The following is a 16,547-nucleotide window of genomic DNA, read 5'->3' as shown; positions in this document are numbered from 1 at the left end:
GCGATTTTCACAATTCTATATGTATTGCGATTTGATACTGTGATTTTATTGTGGTTTGATGTTCCAAACATATTGCTCACTACATGCTGCAGGGAGACAAGACAGAGCAAGTTTTGATATGTCAGGGAAATAAAACTGCTGAAAACATGTTGGCTCACTATTTTAAAAGACGACAGAGAGCAAGGTATAGGCTGAAAAACACTAGTTTTGGCGCAGGTACAGCCGACTTGAGCTAGCTAACGCTATGTAGCAAAAAAATTGATATATACAGTGGGGAAAAAAAGTATTTAGTCAGCCACCAATTGTGCAAGTTCTCCCACTTAAAAAGATGAGAGAGGCCTGTCATTTTCATCATAGGTACACGTCAACTATGACAGACAAATTGAGAGAAAAAAATCCTGAAAATCACATTGTAGGATTTTTAATGAATTTATTTGCAAATTATGGTGGAAAATAAGTATTTGGTCACCTACAAACAAGCAAGATTTCTGGCTCTCACAGACCTGTAACTTCTTCTTTAAGAGGCTCCTCTGTCCTCCACTCGTTACCTGTATTAATGGCACCTGTTTGAACTTGTTATCAGTATAAAAGACACCTGTCCGCAACCTCAAACAGTCACACTCCAAACTCCACTATGGCCAAGACCAAAGAGCTGTCAAAGGACACCAGAAACAAAATGGTAGACCTGTACCAGGCTGGGAAGACTGAATCTGCAATAGGTAAGCAGCTTGGTTTGAAGAAATCAACTGTGGGAGCAATTATTAGGAAATGGAAGACATACAAGACCACTGATAATCTCCCCTCGATCTGGGGCTCCACGAAGATCTCACCCCGTGGGGTCAAAATGATCACAAGAACGGTGAGCAAAATCCCAGAACCACACGGGGGGACCTAGTGAATGACCTGCAGAGAGCTGGGACCAAAGTAACAAAGCCTACCATCAGTAACACACTACGCGCCAGGGACTCAAATCCTGCAGTGCCAGACGTGTCCCCCTGCTTAAGCCAGTACATGTCCAGGCCCATCTGAAGTTTGCTAGAGTGCATTTGGATTATCCAGAAGAGGATTGGGAGAATGTCATATGGTCAGATGAAACCAAAATATAGCTTTTTGGTAAAAACTCAACTCAGTCGTGTTTGGAGGACAAAGAATGCTGAGTTGCATCCAAAGAACACCATACCTACTGTGAGCATGGGGGTAGAAACATCATGCTTTGGGGCGGTTTTTTCTGCAAAGGGACCAGGACGACTGATCCGTGTAAAGGAAAGAATGAATGGGGCCATGTATCGTGAGATTTTGAGTGCAAAACCTCCTTCCATCAGCAAGGGCATTGAAGATGAAACGTGGCTGGGTCTTTCAGCATGACAATGATCCCAAACACATCGCCCGGGCAACGAAGAGTGGCTTCGTAAGAAGCATTTCAAGGTCCTGGAGTGGCCTAGCCAGTCTCCAGATCTCAACCCCATAGAAAATCTTTGGAGGGAGTTGAAAGTCCGTGTTGCCCAGCGACAGCCCCCAAAACATCACTGCTCTTGAGGGAGATCTGCATGGAGGAATGGGCCAAAATACCAGCAACAGTGTGTGAAAACCTTGTGAAGACTTACAGAAAACGTTTGACCGGTGTCATTGCCAACAAAGGGTATATAACAAAGTATTGAGAAACTTTTGTTATTGACCAAATACTTATTTTCCACCATAATTTGCAAATAAATAAAAAAATCCTACAATGTGATTTTCTGGATTTTTTTCTTCTCATTTTGTCTGTCATAGTTGACGTGTACCTATGATGAAAATTACAGGCCTCTCTCATCTTTTTAAGTGGGAGAACTTGCACAATTGGTGGCTGACTAAATACTTTTTTTCCCCACTGTATTTGTTTTTACAAATTGATAGTAAGTGTCGATAGAATATCGTCCAAAATAATATTGCGATATATAACTGTATTGATATTTCCCCCATCCCTAACATTAGGCCTACTTTGGCCTACTATCAAAGTTGGTCGTGTCGGTGGCTGCAACATGTCTCTTCATGACAGAAAACACAACCATCTGTTCTTGGCACACATAAAACCACAGTGATCATGACACCCTGATGAGTGATGGGGTCAGAGTGAGTAAGCAGAGGTGGTCTAAGCTGAGAGCTCAGCAGGGGGCCAACTGCCAACTTCAACAAGCATCAATATCTAATGAGGTAAAAGCTGGAGGGGTGGAACTTGTTCTCGGATGTTAATTTATGCATGGAGTCCAGATTAGCTAGGTTAGTCCAGATTAGCTAGGTTAGTCCAGATTAGCTAGGTTAGTCCAGATTAGCTAGGTTAGTCCAGATTAGCTAGGTTAGTCCAGATTAGCTAGGTTAGTCCAGATTAGCTAGGTTAGTCCAGATTAGCTAGGTTAGACTCTGTGTGAAAGGCAGTGTTGAATAGATCTTCAGAGAAAGTGCTTTTATAAATTAGTAGGAGTTTGTGACAGTGGGGTCTTAAGAATGCCCTCAAGTGGAGTCCACCAGTCAGTCCACCAGTCAGTCCACCAGTCAGTCAGTCAGTCCACCAGTCAGTCAGTCAGTCCACCAGTCAGTCAGTCAGTTCACCAGTCAGTCAGTCAGTCCACCAGTCAGTCAGTCCACCAGTCAGTCAGTCAGTCCACCAGTCAGTCAGTCAGTCCACCAGTCAGTCAGTCAGTCCACCAGTCAGTCAGTCCACCAGTCAGTTGGTCACCAGTCAGTCAGTCCACCAGTCGGTCGGTCAGTTCACCGGTCAGTCAGTCAGTCCACCAGTCAGTCAGTCCACCAGTCAGTCAGTCAGTCCACCAGTCAGTCAGTCCACCAGTCAGTTGGTCCACCAGTCAGTCAGTCCACCAGTCAGTCAGTCAGTTCACCAGTCAGTCAGTCAGTTCACCAGTCAGTCAGTCAGTCCACCAGTCAGTCAGTCAGTCCACCAGTCAGTCAGTCAGTTCACCAGTCAGTCAATCCACCAGTCAGTCAGTCAGTCCACCAGTCAGTCAGTCAGTCCACCAGTCAGTCAGTCCACCAGTCAGTCAGTCAGTCAGTCCACCAGTCAGTCAGTCAGTCCACCAGTCAGTCAGTCAGTCCACCAGTCAGTCCACCAGTCAGTCAGTCAGTTCACCAGTCAGTCAGTCAGTTCAGCAGTCAGTCAGTCAGTTCACCAGTCAGTCAGTTAGTTCACCAGTCAGTCAGTTCACCAGTCAGTCAGTCAGTCCTCCAGTCAGTCAGTTCACCAGTCAGTCAGTCAGTCCACCAGTCAGTCAGTCAGTCCACCAGTCAGTCAGTTCACCAGTCAGTCAGTTCAACAGTCAGTCAGTCAGTTCACCAGTCAGTCAGTCCACAAGTCAGTCAGTCAGTCCACAAGTCAGTCAGTCAGTCCACCAGTCAGTCAGTCAGTCCACCAGTCAGTCAGTTCAACAGTCAGTCAGTCAGTTCAACAGGCAGTCAGTCAGTCAGTCCGCCAGTCAGTCAGTCAGTCCACCAGTCAGTCAGTCCACCAGTCAGTCAGTCAGTCCACCAGTCAGTCAGTCAGTCCACCAGTCAGTCAGTCAGTCCGTCCACCAGTCAGTCAGTCCACCAGTCAGTCAGTCAGTTCACCAGTCAGTCAGTTCACCAGTCAGTCAGTCAGTTCACCAGTCAGTCAGTTCACCAGTCAGTCAGTCAGTTCACCAGTCAGTCAGTCAGTTCACCGGTCTGTCAGTCCACCGGTCAGTCAGTTCACCAGTCAGTCAGTCCACCAGTCAGTCAGTCAGTCCACCAGTCAGTCAGTCAGTCCACCAGTCAGTCAGTCAGTTCAGCAGTCAGTCAGTCAGTCCACCAGTCAGTCAGTCAGTTCACCAGTCAGTCAGTCAGTCCACCAGTCAGTCAGTCAGTCAGTCCACCAGTCAGTCAGTCAGTCCACCAGTCAGTCAGTCAGTCCACCAGTCAGTCAGTCAGTTCACCAGTCAGTCAGTCAGTTCATCAGTCAGTCAGTCAGTCAGTCCACCAGTCAGTCAGTCAGTCAGTTCACCAGTCAGTCAGTCAGTCAGTCCACCAGTCAGTCAGTCAGTCAGTCCACCAGTCAGTCCACCAGTCAGTCAGTCAGTTCACCAGTCAGTCAGTCAGTTCACCAGTCAGTCAGTTCACCAGTCAGTCAGTCAGTCCACCAGTCAGTCAGTTCACCAGTCAGTCAGTCAGTCCACCAGTCAGTCAGTCAGTCCACCAGTCAGTCAGTTCACCAGTCAGTCAGTTCAACAGTCAGTCAGTCAGTTCACCAGTCAGTCAGTCCACAAGTCAGTCAGTCAGTCCACAAGTCAGTCAGTCAGTCAGTCCACCAGTCAGTCAGTCAGTCCACCAGTCAGTCGGTCGGTCAGTCAGTTCAACAGTCAGTCGGTCAGTCAGTTCAACAGTCAGTCAGTCAGTCAGTCCACCAGTCAGTCAGTCAGTCCACCAGTCAGTCAGTCCACCAGTCAGTCAGTCCACCAGTCAGTCAGTCAGTCCGTCCACCAGTCAGTCAGTCCACCAGTCAGTCAGTCAGTTCACCAGTCAGTCAGTTCACCAGTCAGTCAGTCAGTTCACCAGTCAGTCAGTCAGTCAGTTCACCAGTCAGTCAGTCAGTTCACCAGTCAGTCAGTCAGTCAGTTCACCAGTCAGTCAGTCAGTTCACCAGTCAGTCAGTCAGTTCACCAGTCGGTCAGTCCACCAGTCGGTCAGTCAGTCCACCCGGTCAGTCAGTTCACAGTCAGTCAGTCAGTCCACCAGTCGGTCGGTCAGTCCACCAGTCAGTCGGTCGGTTCACCCAGTCAGTCAGTCAGTCGGTTCACCAGTCAGTCAGTCAGTTCACCAGTCAGTCAGTCGGTCGGTTCACCAGTCAGTCAGTCAGTCAGTTCACCAGTCAGTCAGTCAGTCCACCAGTCAGTCAGTCCCGTCAGTCGGTCAGTCCAGTGGTCAGTCAGTCCACCAGTCGTCAGTCAGTTCACCAGTCAGTCGGTCAGTTCACCAGTCAGTCGGTCAGTCCATCCAGTCCAGTCAGTCGGTCCAGGGTCAGTGTCAGTCCACCAGTCGGTCAGTCCCAGTCGGTCAGTCAGTCCACCAGTCAGTCAGTCAGTCCACCAGTCAGTCAGTCAGTCACCAGTAACCAGTCAGTCAGTCAGTCCACCAGTTGCGTCAGTCCACCAGTCAGTCAGTCAGTTCACCAGTCAGTCAGTCAGTCCACCAGTCAGTCAGTTCACCAGTCAGTCAGTCAGTCCACCAGTCAGTCAGTCAGTCCACCAGTCAGTCAGTCAGTTCACCAGTCAGTCGGTTCAACAGTCAGTCAGTCAGTTCACCAGTCGGTCAGTCCACAAGTCGGTCGGTCAGTCCACAAGTCAGTCAGTCGGTCAGTCCACCAGTCGGTCAGTCAGTCCACCAGTCGGTCGGTCGGTCAGTCAGTTCAACAGTCGGTCAGTCAGTTCAACAGTCGGTCAGTCAGTCGGTCCACGCAGTCAGTCAGTCAGTCCACCAGTCAGTCGGTCCGGTCAGTCAGTCCAGTCAGTCAGTCCACCGGTCAGTCAGTCAGTCCGTCCCACCAGTCAGTCGGTCCACCAGTCAGTCAGTCAGTTCACCAGTCGGTCAGTTCACCAGTCGGTCAGTCAGTTCACCAGTCGGTCAGTCAGTCGGTTCACCCAGTCAGTCAGTCAGTCAGTTCACCAGTCAGTCAGTCGGTTCACCAGTCGGTCAGTCAGTCAGTTCACCAGTCAGTCAGTCAGTTCACCAGTCAGTCAGTCAGTCAGTTCACCAGTCAGTCAGTCAGTTCACCAGTCAGTCAGTCAGTCAGTTCACCAGTCAGTCAGTCAGTCAGTTCACCAGTCAGTCAGTCAGTCCACCAGTCAGTCAGTCAGTCCACCAGTCAGTCAGTCAGTCCACCAGTCAGTCAGTTCACCAGTCAGTCAGTCAGTCCACCAGTCAGTCAGTCAGTTCACCAGTCAGTCAGTTCACCAGTCAGTCAGTCAGTCCACCAGTCAGTCAGTCAGTCCACCAGTCAGTCAGTCAGTCCACCAGTCAGTCAGTCAGTCCACCAGTCAGTCAGTCAGTCCACCGGTCAGTCGGTCAGTCGGTCCACCAGTCAGTCGGTCGGTCCACCAGTCAGTCAGTCAGTCCACCAGTCGGTCAGTCAGTCCACCAGTCAGTCAGTCCACCAGTCGGTCAGTCGGTCCACCAGTCGGTCAGTCCACCAGTCAGTCAGTCGGTCCGTTCCACCAGTCAGTCAGTCTCACCAGTCAGTCAGTCAGTTCACCAGTCAGTCAGTTCACCAGTCAGTCAGTCAGTTCACCAGTCAGTCGGTCAGTCAGTTCACCAGTCAGTCGGTCGTTCACCAGTCAGTCAGTCCACCAGTCAGTCAGTCAGTCCACCAGTCAGTCAGTCAGTCCACCCAGTCAGTCAGTTCACCAGTCAGTCAGTCAGTCCACCAGTCGGTCAGTTCACCAGTCGTCGGTTCGCGGTCAGTCGGTCAGTCCACCAGTCAGTCGGTCAGTCCACCCGGTCAGTCAGTCGGTCCACCAGTCGGTCAGTCAGTCCACCAGTCGGTCGGTCAGTCCACCAGTCGGTCAGTCAGTCCACCAGTCGGTCAGTCGGTCCACCGGTCAGTCGGTCAGTCCACGCAGTCAGTCAGTCCACCAGTCAGTCAGTCAGTCCACAGTCAGTCAGTCCACCAGTCAGTCGGTCGGTCCATCCACCAGTCAGTCAGTCCAGCAGTCAGTCAGTCAGTTCACCAGTCAGTCAGTCCACCAGTCAGTCAGTCAGTCCACCAGTCAGTCAGTCAGTCCACCAGTCAGTCAGTCCACCAGTCAGTCAGTCGGTCCACCAGTCAGTCAGTCCACCAGTCGGTCAGTCAGTCCGTCCCCAGTCGGTCGGTCCACCAGTCGGTCGGTCAGTTCACCAGTCAGTCAGTCAGTCAGTTCACCAGTCAGTCAGTCAGTTCACCAGTCAGTCAGTCCACCAGTCAGTCAGTCAGTCCACCAGTCAGTCAGTCAGTCCACCAGTCAGTCAGTTCACCAGTCAGTCAGTCAGTCCACCAGTCAGTCAGTCAGTTCACCAGTCAGTCAGTTCACCAGTCAGTCAGTCAGTCCACCAGTCAGTCAGTCAGTCCACCAGTCAGTCAGTCAGTCCACCAGTCAGTCAGTCAGTCCACCAGTCAGTCAGTCAGTCCACCAGTCAGTCAGTCAGTTCACCAGTCAGTCAGTCAGTCCACCAGTCAGTCAGTCAGTTCACCAGTCAGTCAGTCAGTCCACCAGTCAGTCAGTCCACCAGTCAGTCAGTCAGTCCACCAGTCAGTCAGTCAGTCCACCAGTCAGTCAGTCAGTCAGTAAAGTAAAGTGCCACTGCACAGCTAAACTGACACAATTCTACATCCTAAGTAGGAAATTAAACCTAAAATCCTCTGAGGGGAAGTCAGGGTACCCCACACCCAAGTCCTTACCAGGTAAAGATCAACTCCCTTCAGCCCACCTTAAGGTGAGGTTAGCCTCATTAAAGCACCAGGGAACTGATCCATCTGGGCTGCTTCCTGTTATTTCAGTTACTCTACAAGGACACGCCAGGTATTATGATATAACTAACCATCACATCTGAATTTGCATTAGCCAAACCTCCGGGGGGACACACAATCACTCGGGAAAGTATGCAAATTATTCTCTTCTAGCTTTCCATGTTTATCCTTCATCTCTTTGAGTCATAGAACAGAACAATGTTATGACAGCAGACGTTAAACAGAGGGTCCACACTATTGCACAAAGTCCCAGGTCTTTTTATGAGGACACGTAGAGTGACACGTAGAGTGAAGCCTCACGCCAAGACAAGAGGAAGGTGCGTGCTTGGGCGAGAGGCAGGCGGCCATCTTTCTCTGATGCGGGCGTCGCCTGGAGGTTGAGGAATGCCCAAGGGGCCCCCAGGAGGCTCAATGAATCAGACTGATTCACACCCACCTAGTGTAGGGTTGGGACCAGAGAGAAACGACATTCTTCCCCATGTCCTCACTAAGGACTCCTTTGTCCTCAGAAAATATTGTCAGACTTCCTGGGATATACACACCAGAAGACATACATGAACTGAGGGATGCGCACACACACACACGCACGCACGCACACGCACACACACACACACACGCACAAACGCACACGCGCACTCTTATGCAAGGACACACACTATACATATAGGCTACTATACTATACTGAATTTAATTACAGTTATGCAATTCACTCAGTGGGCAGTGGCGGGCGACGGTGGTGGTTTGTGGTCGATAATGGACATGCACCTCAATCTATAGTGTTTAGACTACAGCTAAGGAGGACAGTCATCGATACAGATCAGTCCTTGTGCCTAGGCCTAATTTAGACGGTAAATGTTGACCGCTTGCACAGTGTTGTACAGTTTAAAAATCTGTCATTACTGGATCTGATTTGTCATTAAAACAGGAGATTTCCTTGTTACAACATTGAGCCAGAATTGCACCATGGCTGTGATATGACTGTGATCCATTAACTTTTCTGAAAGACAAAACAAACTCCAGAGAAAATTGAAGTGGCCCAGCTACCCAGTTGAGTCATTGCTGATTCATGGGACAACAGTGTGTACAGTGAGGCCTTTCATTGATGTGGCCATAATGAAATCATCACGCCACTGTTAGAAAAACAAGGGCGATTGAAAGGACAATCTTTATTAATCATGAGCACTTGAACACAGACAACTGCCATTGTTTCTTTGCACGATTGTTCCTCGTGTCCGAGGGGACGTTTAAGGGCAGTAAGATTGGTACTGACTGAGGCTTTGCTTTGAGTTTTGTAACACGGTAGTGACTGAGGGCTTTTAGTGATGTGACTGAGGGCTTTTAGTAATGTAACATGGTAGTGACTGAGGGCTTTGATTGTTGTAACATGGTAGTGACTGAGGGCTTTTAGTAATGTAACACGATAGTGACTGAGGGCTTTTAGTGATGTAACACGGTAGTGACTGAGGGCTTTGAGTGTTGTAACATGGTAGTGACTGAGGGCTTTGAGTGTTGTAACATGGTAGTGACTGAGGGCTTTGAGTGATGTAACATGGTAGTGACTGAGGGCTTTGAGTGTTGTAACATGGTAGTGACTGAGGGCTTTGAGTGATGTAACATGGTAGTGACTGAGGGCTTTGAGTGATGTAACATGGTAGTGACTGAGGGCTTTGAGTGTTGTAACATGGTAGTGACTGAGGGCTTTGAGTGTTGTAACACGGTAGTGACTGAGGGCTTTGAGTGATGTAACACGGTAGTGACTGAGGGCTTTGAGTGTTGTAACATGGTAGTGACTGAGGGCTTTGAGTGATGTAACATGGTAGTGACTGAGGCTTTGCTTTGAGTTTTGTAACATGGTAGTGACTGAGGGCTTTGAGTGTTGTAACATGGTAGTGACTGAAGGCTTTGAGTGTTGTAACACGGAAGTGACTGAGGGCTTTGAGTGATGTAACACGGTAGTGACTGAGGCTTTGCTTTGAGTTTTGTAACATGGTAGTGACTGAAGGCTTTGAGTGTTGTAACATGGTAGTGACTGAGGGCTTTGAGTGTTGTAACATGGTAGTGACTGAGGGCTTTGAGTGTTGTAACACGGTAGTGACTGAGGGCTTTGAGTGTTGTAACACGGTAGTGACTGAGGGCTTTGAGTGTTGTAACACGGTAGTGACTGAGGGCTTTGAGTGTTGTAACACGGTAGTGACTGAGGGCTTTGAGTGATGTAACACGGTAGTGACTGAGGGCTTTGAGTGATGTAACATGGTAGTGACTGAGGGCTTTGAGTGTTGTAACACGGTAGTGACTGAGGGCTTTGAGTGTTGTAACACGGTAGTGACTGAGGGCTTTGAGTGTTGTAACACGGTAGTGACTGAGGGCTTTGAGTGTTGTAACACGGTAGTGACTGAGGGCTTTGAGTGTTGTAACACGGTAGTGACTGAGGGCTTTGAGTGATGTAACACGGTAGTGACTGAGGGCTTTGAGTGATGTAACATGGTAGTGACTGAGGGCTTTGAGTGTTGTAACATGGTAGTGACTGAGGGCTTTGAGTGTTGTAACACGGTAGTGACTGAGGGCTTTGAGTGATGTAACACGGTAGTGACTGAGGGCTTTGAGTGATGTAACACGGTAGTGACTGAGGGCTTTGAGTGTTGTAACATGGTAGTGACTGAGGGCTTTGAGTGATGTAACATGGTAGTGACTGAGGGCTTTGAGTGATGTAACATGGTAGTGACTGAGGGCTTTGAGTGTTGTAACACGGTAGTGACTGAGGGCTTTGAGTGATGTAACACGGTAGTGACTGAGGGCTTTGAGTGTTGTAACACGGTAGTGACTGAGGGCTTTGAGTGATGTAACACGGTAGTGACTGAGGGCTTTGAGTGATGTAACACGGTAGTGACTGAGGGCTTTGAGTGATGTAACACGGTAGTGACTGAGGGCTTTGAGTGTTGTAACACGGTAGTGACTGAGGGCATTGAGTGTTGTAACACGGTAGTGACTGAGGGCTTTGAGTGTTGTAACACGGTAGTGACTGAGGGCTTTGAGTGTTGTAACATGCCGTGCTGTTGGTCTTGATCTTTCATATAGTGAATCTCGTAAGTAGCCTACTCTAATCTACTCGACCAGGATATGTAAAAAGCCTTGTGTGTAGTGTAAAGCATTACTTTAACTTGTAGTAAAAACGGAAGGTTCGCATGCAATTGAGAACCTACTTTTATCCACACCATACCGTATTTCAATAGAAGACACTGTAAAGAATATTCCTTCACATTTGGTAACAGATATAGGACCATCAGTCAAACTAAGGATCAAGGTGGACAAAGCGAATCGAAGCGGGACATTTGATACAGTACTACAGGGACCAATGTTTTCACTATGAACTGGAGGAGGTGGATGGTATTATGGCAAAGGTGAGTGGGTTTGAAATTCAAACCTCTCTAGGGAACAATGAGACAGTGCAGTGAATCCTGTTCTCACACTTATTCACACAGACTGACCCCCAGTTGGACCTATCCTCAGAAATTGAAACAGGGGCTTGGTTGCCTCAGGTAGAAACCATTGTGCTGTAGCGTCTCCTCTGACTGAATTAGTTGGCTCAGTCACCCTGTTCTTAAGGGTGACTGATAAAGCTGCCTATTTTGTGATGTTTGGGCCTTTGTAGAGTTAATTGCTGGGCCTATTCCCAGTTGAGATAAGCATGGGCAACTCAGACTTTCATGTAAATCATGAATTGATGTGAAATGGAAGACATTGAAAACAAGACCAATTGACCTAAGAGTTCTACTGACACTGTCTCTCCAGGATGGTGTTGTCCACTAATGGCCCTGGCCCTTGTCCAATCAACCCTTTGTGAGAGAACAGGATGTGTCTGGGCCCACCAGTGAATTGATCTGTATTGTATTACTGCGATCGAAGCTCTGTGTTGACATAATCCTCCATTAGTCATAATGGGAAGTTGTCTATGACTGTGGTGGCTGGAATTCAGCTGCTTGTGCTGCGGCTTGCGAAAGTATTCACCCCCTTGGCATTTTTCCTATTTTGTTGCCTTACAACCTGGAATTAAATATTTTTTGTGTGTGAAACAAACAAGAAATAAGACCCAAAAAAAACAGAACTTGAGCATGCATAACTATTCACCCCCCGTCAAAGTCAATATTTGTAGAGCCACATTTTGCAGCAATTACAGCTGCACGTCTCTTGGGGTATGTCTCTATTAGCTTGGCACATCTAGCCACTGGGATTTTTTCCCATTCTTCAAGGCAAAACTGCTCCAGCTCCTTCAAGTTTACATTTACATTTAAGTCATTTAGCAGACACTCTTATCCAGGTGCATTCAACTTAGGATAGCCAGTGGGACAACCACCACTGGGGGAGGGGGGGGGGGTGTAGAAGGATTACTGTTATACTATTCCAGGTATTCCTTAAAGAGGTAGGGTTTCAATTGTCTCCGGAAGGTGGTCAGTGACTCCGCTGTCCTGGCGTAGTGGGGGAGCTTGTTCCACCATTGGGGTGCCAGAGCAGCGAATAGCTTTGACTGGGCTGAGCGGGAACTGTGCTTCCGTAAAGGTAGGGGGGCTAGCAGGCCAGAGGTGGATGAACGTAGTGCCCTCGTTTGGGTGTAGGGTCTGATCATAGCCTGAAGGTAAGGAGGTGCCTTTCCCCTCACAGCTCCGTAGGCAAGCACCATGGTTTTGTAGTAGATGCGAGCTTCAACTGGAAGCCAGTGGAGTGTGCGGAGGAGTGGGGTGACATGAGAGAACTTGGGAAGGTTGAATACCAGACGGGCTGCAGCGTTCTGGATAAGTTGTAGGGGTTTAATGGCACAGGCAGGGAGCCCAGCCAACAGCGAGTTGCAGTAATCTAGACGGGAGATGACAAGTGCCTGGATTAGGACCTGTGCCGCTTTCTGTGTAAGGTAGGGTCGTACTCTGCGAATGTTGTAGAGCATGAACCTGCAGGATCGGGTCACCACTTTGATGTTAGCGGAGAACAACAGGGTGTTGTCCAGGGTCACGCCAAGGTTCTTAGCACTCTGGGAGGAGGACACAATGGAGTTGTCAGCCGTGATGGCAAGATCATGGAGCGGGCAGTCCTTCCCCGGGAGGAAGAGCAGCTCTGTCTTGCCGAGGTTCAGCTCGGATGGGTTCCGCTGGTGTACAGCAATTTTTAAGTCATCCCACAGATTCTCAGTTGGATTGAGGTCTGGGCTTTGACTGGGCCATTCCACGACATTTAAATGTTTCCCCTTAAACCACTCGAGTGTTGCTTTCGCAGTATGCTTAGGGTCATTGTCCTGCTGGAAGGTGAACCTCCGTCCCAGTCTCAAATCTCTGGAAGACTGAAACAGGTTTCCCTCAAGAATTTCCCTGTATTTAGCGCCATCCATCATTCCTTCAATTCTGACCAGTTTCCCAGTCCCTGCTGATGAAAAACATGGTGTGATGAGAGGTGTTAGGTTTGCGCCAGAGATTTTCCTTGATGGCCAAAAAGCTCAATTTTAGTCTCATCTGACCAGAGTACCTTCTTCCATATGTTTGGGGAGTCTCCCACATGCCTTTTGGCAAACACCAAACGTGTTTGCTTATATTTTTTCTTTGAGCAATTGCTTTTTTCTCGCCACTCTTCCGTAAAGCTCAGCTCTGTGGAGTGTACGGCTTAAAGTGGTCCTATGGACAGATACGCCAATCTCCGCTGTGGAGCTTTGCAGCTCCTTCAGGGTTATCTTTTGTCTCTTTGTTGCCTCTCTGATTAATGCCCTCCTTGACCCTAAGCACACAGCCAAGACAACGCAGGAGTGGCTTCGGGACAAGTCTCTGAATGTCCTTGAGTGGCACAGCCAGAGCCCGGACTTGAACCCGATCGAACATCTCTAGAGAGACCTGAAAATAGCTGTGCAGTGACGGTCCCCATCCAACCTGACACAACTTGAGAGGATCTGCAGAGAAGAATGGGATAAACTCTCCAAATACAGGTGTGCCAAGCTTGTAGCGTCATACCCAAGAAGAATCGAGGCTGTAATCGCTGCCAAAGGTGTTTCAACAAAGTACTGAGTAAAGAGTCTGAATACTTTTTATTTATTTTTGCTAAAGAATTCAAAAAAACTGTTTTTGCTTTGTCATTATGGGGTATTGATGAGGTGGAAAAAAAACTATTTAATCAATTTTAGAATAAGGCTGTAACGTAACAAAATGTGGAAAAAGTCAAAGGGTCTGAATACTTTCCGAATGCACTGTAAAACTACAGCAAAATACAAAAAAGGGGGGAAAAACATGGAAGGAAAGTGGGTCACCATCAGGACTTTGTCCTGTGGAAGGATAGTGGGTCACCATCAGATTGCTGTTCTTCACTTGGCGAAGAGCCATTAACCTTAATTGCTCCAATAAAAACACTAGTTGTGTGTAAACCGGTTACGTAATGACAGGTATAAAATCATAAGCACCGTTGCAATCAGTTTCCCCACATAATGGCACCTTTTCTATGCTAATGAGTAGGCTAATGTGCATATCAGCATACACGCGTGTCTAAAAAAAGACAAATTATCAAATTAGGCTACATGTAAATATTTCAGTTAGCCTAAGATGGTATTTTTGTGATTTTTTTTGTTTGATCCCTGTCTGGTTAAGGGGCCTTTTCTCCAGAGATTCTCCCAGTTAGGACTAAAACAATCCAATCAATGACATCACTCATTATTCAGACTTGTTCTATATTACTCATACTTGTATTACCACTGCGTCAACAGTATTACCACTGCATCAACAGTATTACCATTGTCAGTGGTAGGATTTAGTCATTATAGGTCCCTCTGAATTTGTACCTTCAGATTTCTTAATGGTAGTTCTTTGAAAGTCTCTGTCTCTGTGTATTTGTGGTTTGACTGTGCTGGGGTTTGCTGGGCTGTACTGGGGTGAGGCAGGGTGCAGTGCGTAGGAGGTAGGTGCCGTGCTCCTTTAGTAACTGCTGCCCTCAGGGCCCGTATCTGACACCAGGTGTGTGATAAGACTGTGTGTGTGTGAAGGTAAGCAGAGCTACAGGTTTACCTACAGGCAATTCCACTGTAATTCTTCACTTTAAAATGCACGTCAAACAAAACTAATGATCGCAAAGTTAAACAAACCATACAACTCTATGCACAAGGACTACTTTACGTAAAAATGTATGCGCACATGACTGTAAGTCGCTTTTGATAAAAGCGTCTGCTAAATGGCATATTATTATTATTACTTTTACAAATTTCTCCTGAAAATTTTACAAAAAACATTTAACCGAATTATGGCACTAACAGCACAAACCGTAATTCTGTTACAAAACTTTGCAACTGCACTGTTCTATAGTTTTTTATTCCAGTCTGTCAATTGGTGAGTTGTATTTGATTCGTCTGTGTAACCATAGACTGAGCTGGTTCGGCCATCTCTTCTTGGCAGTGTTCTGGTCTGGTGTGCAGTCTTAGAGAATTATATTTTTGTTCAGTATACAGTAGATAGTCGCATTTCCCGCCTTGGCAAGCAGTTGACAATTATCAAGTAGACAAGGTGGTGTCAATTGTCAAAGACTTAGAATGGCAGTGTACAATTATTTAAATTGCAATAAACTCACCGCGAGTATTTCTCATATGCATTTTTGTTGCTCGCCTCACAGCCTACCTCCACTGCACCATCGAGAGCGTCCTGACCGGTTGCATCACGGCCTGGTACGGGAATTGCTCCGTCCACGACCGCAAGGCCCTCCAGCAGGTGGTGAAGATGGCCAACTTGGACCATCCTCCCACCCATCCAGCTACACGAAACGGTGCCTGAAGAAGTCCCCCAGCATCATCAAGGACCCCACACACCCCAGCCAGGAGCTGTTCACTCCCTTGCCGTCGGGCAGACAGTATTGTACGGAGCATGAGGTCTGATACCAACAGGCTCAAAGACAGTTTATATCTACAAGCCATCAGACCGTTGAACAATTGAACTGGACTGACCACCTGCACTGACTCGGCACCTTAGCACACCTGCACTCACTCATGTACACACCCACACAGACATACACTCATTCACACACTCACCACAACTGCTTATTTATTATTGCTAAATACTGCACAATTTAAACACTTGCCCCCCCCCCCCTTCCCTGATACATGTGTAAATATTTCACTATAAATTGTGCCTTCCTGTATTATACTTATGCTAAAATGTTTATTCTATTCTACTGAGCCATTTACTTTATGTTCGTATTCTTATCTTGTATAATTTCTTATTGTTGATGCATTGTCGAGAAGGAACCTGCAAGTAAGCATTTCGTTGGACGGTGTATATACCATGTGTATCCTGTACATACAACTTCATACATACAACTAATAAAACTTGAAACTACCTGTCGATCTCGCTCCTCTTTCTCTCACGGCATTTCTCCCTCACGAGGCGTGTTTGGCTGCCTGTTTCTTTGAAACTCTCCAGTTCCTTCCGAAAACTTAAACATGGATAGCTTATTTTTTAACCGTTCTATTCTCAATTGACCATATTCTAGCCTTGCTTGCGTCGGCTCGAGCTGACGTCACTACTCAACTCAGCTTTTTCAGTTCATGCAGTCAACCCACTCTTAAAGGCACATGTCCCTAACTCACGTTCTGTATTTGGAAGTGCAGTCGCAGTCAAATGTATTTTCAATGGTGCAAGTGTACGTTTAGCTAGGTACTTCACCAGGTTCAGGTTCAAAACAATACTGAATGCAATTATTTTCATTTTCTTTGCTGACTGACTTTGCTGTCATGCACAGCCAGTGTTTAATTGTATTAATATAATATGAAAGACAGTATTGACTTCATCGCAAGCTGTAATAGGGGTTTCACAGAATTTAATACTGTAAATAAAACGTGTAGAAAGAGCATGTGTTGGTTGTACTGGGGCGGCAGGTAGCTTAGTGGGTAAGAGCGTTGTGCCAGTAACCGAAAGGTCGCTGGTTCTAATACCCGAGCCGACTAGGTGAAAAATCTGTTGATGTGCCCTTCAGCAAGGCACTTAACCCTAATTGCTCCTATAAGTCGCTCTGGATAAGAGCGTCTGCTAAATGACTC

The 16,547-nt window shown here is 47.4% G+C and overlaps 1 long non-coding RNA gene across 1 annotated transcript in view; it reads right to left on the bottom strand.

Moving 5' to 3' along the window:
* The window catches only part of LOC121580604, a 16,696-nt gene extending 700 nt beyond the window's left edge, over positions 1-15,996 (bottom strand). Inside the window, exon 1 of the long non-coding RNA XR_006003105.2 lies at positions 15,848-15,996. This is a non-coding gene — a long non-coding RNA (uncharacterized LOC121580604). The remainder of the gene's footprint in view (positions 1-15,847) is intronic.
* Between the last annotated feature and the right edge of the window lie 551 nt (positions 15,997-16,547).

This window comes from Coregonus clupeaformis, chromosome 14, assembly GCF_020615455.1.
Source record: "Coregonus clupeaformis isolate EN_2021a chromosome 14, ASM2061545v1, whole genome shotgun sequence".
In the NCBI taxonomy this organism is placed as follows: domain Eukaryota; kingdom Metazoa; phylum Chordata; class Actinopteri; order Salmoniformes; family Salmonidae; genus Coregonus; species Coregonus clupeaformis.
This window is presented reverse-complemented; position numbering and strand designations above follow the sequence as displayed.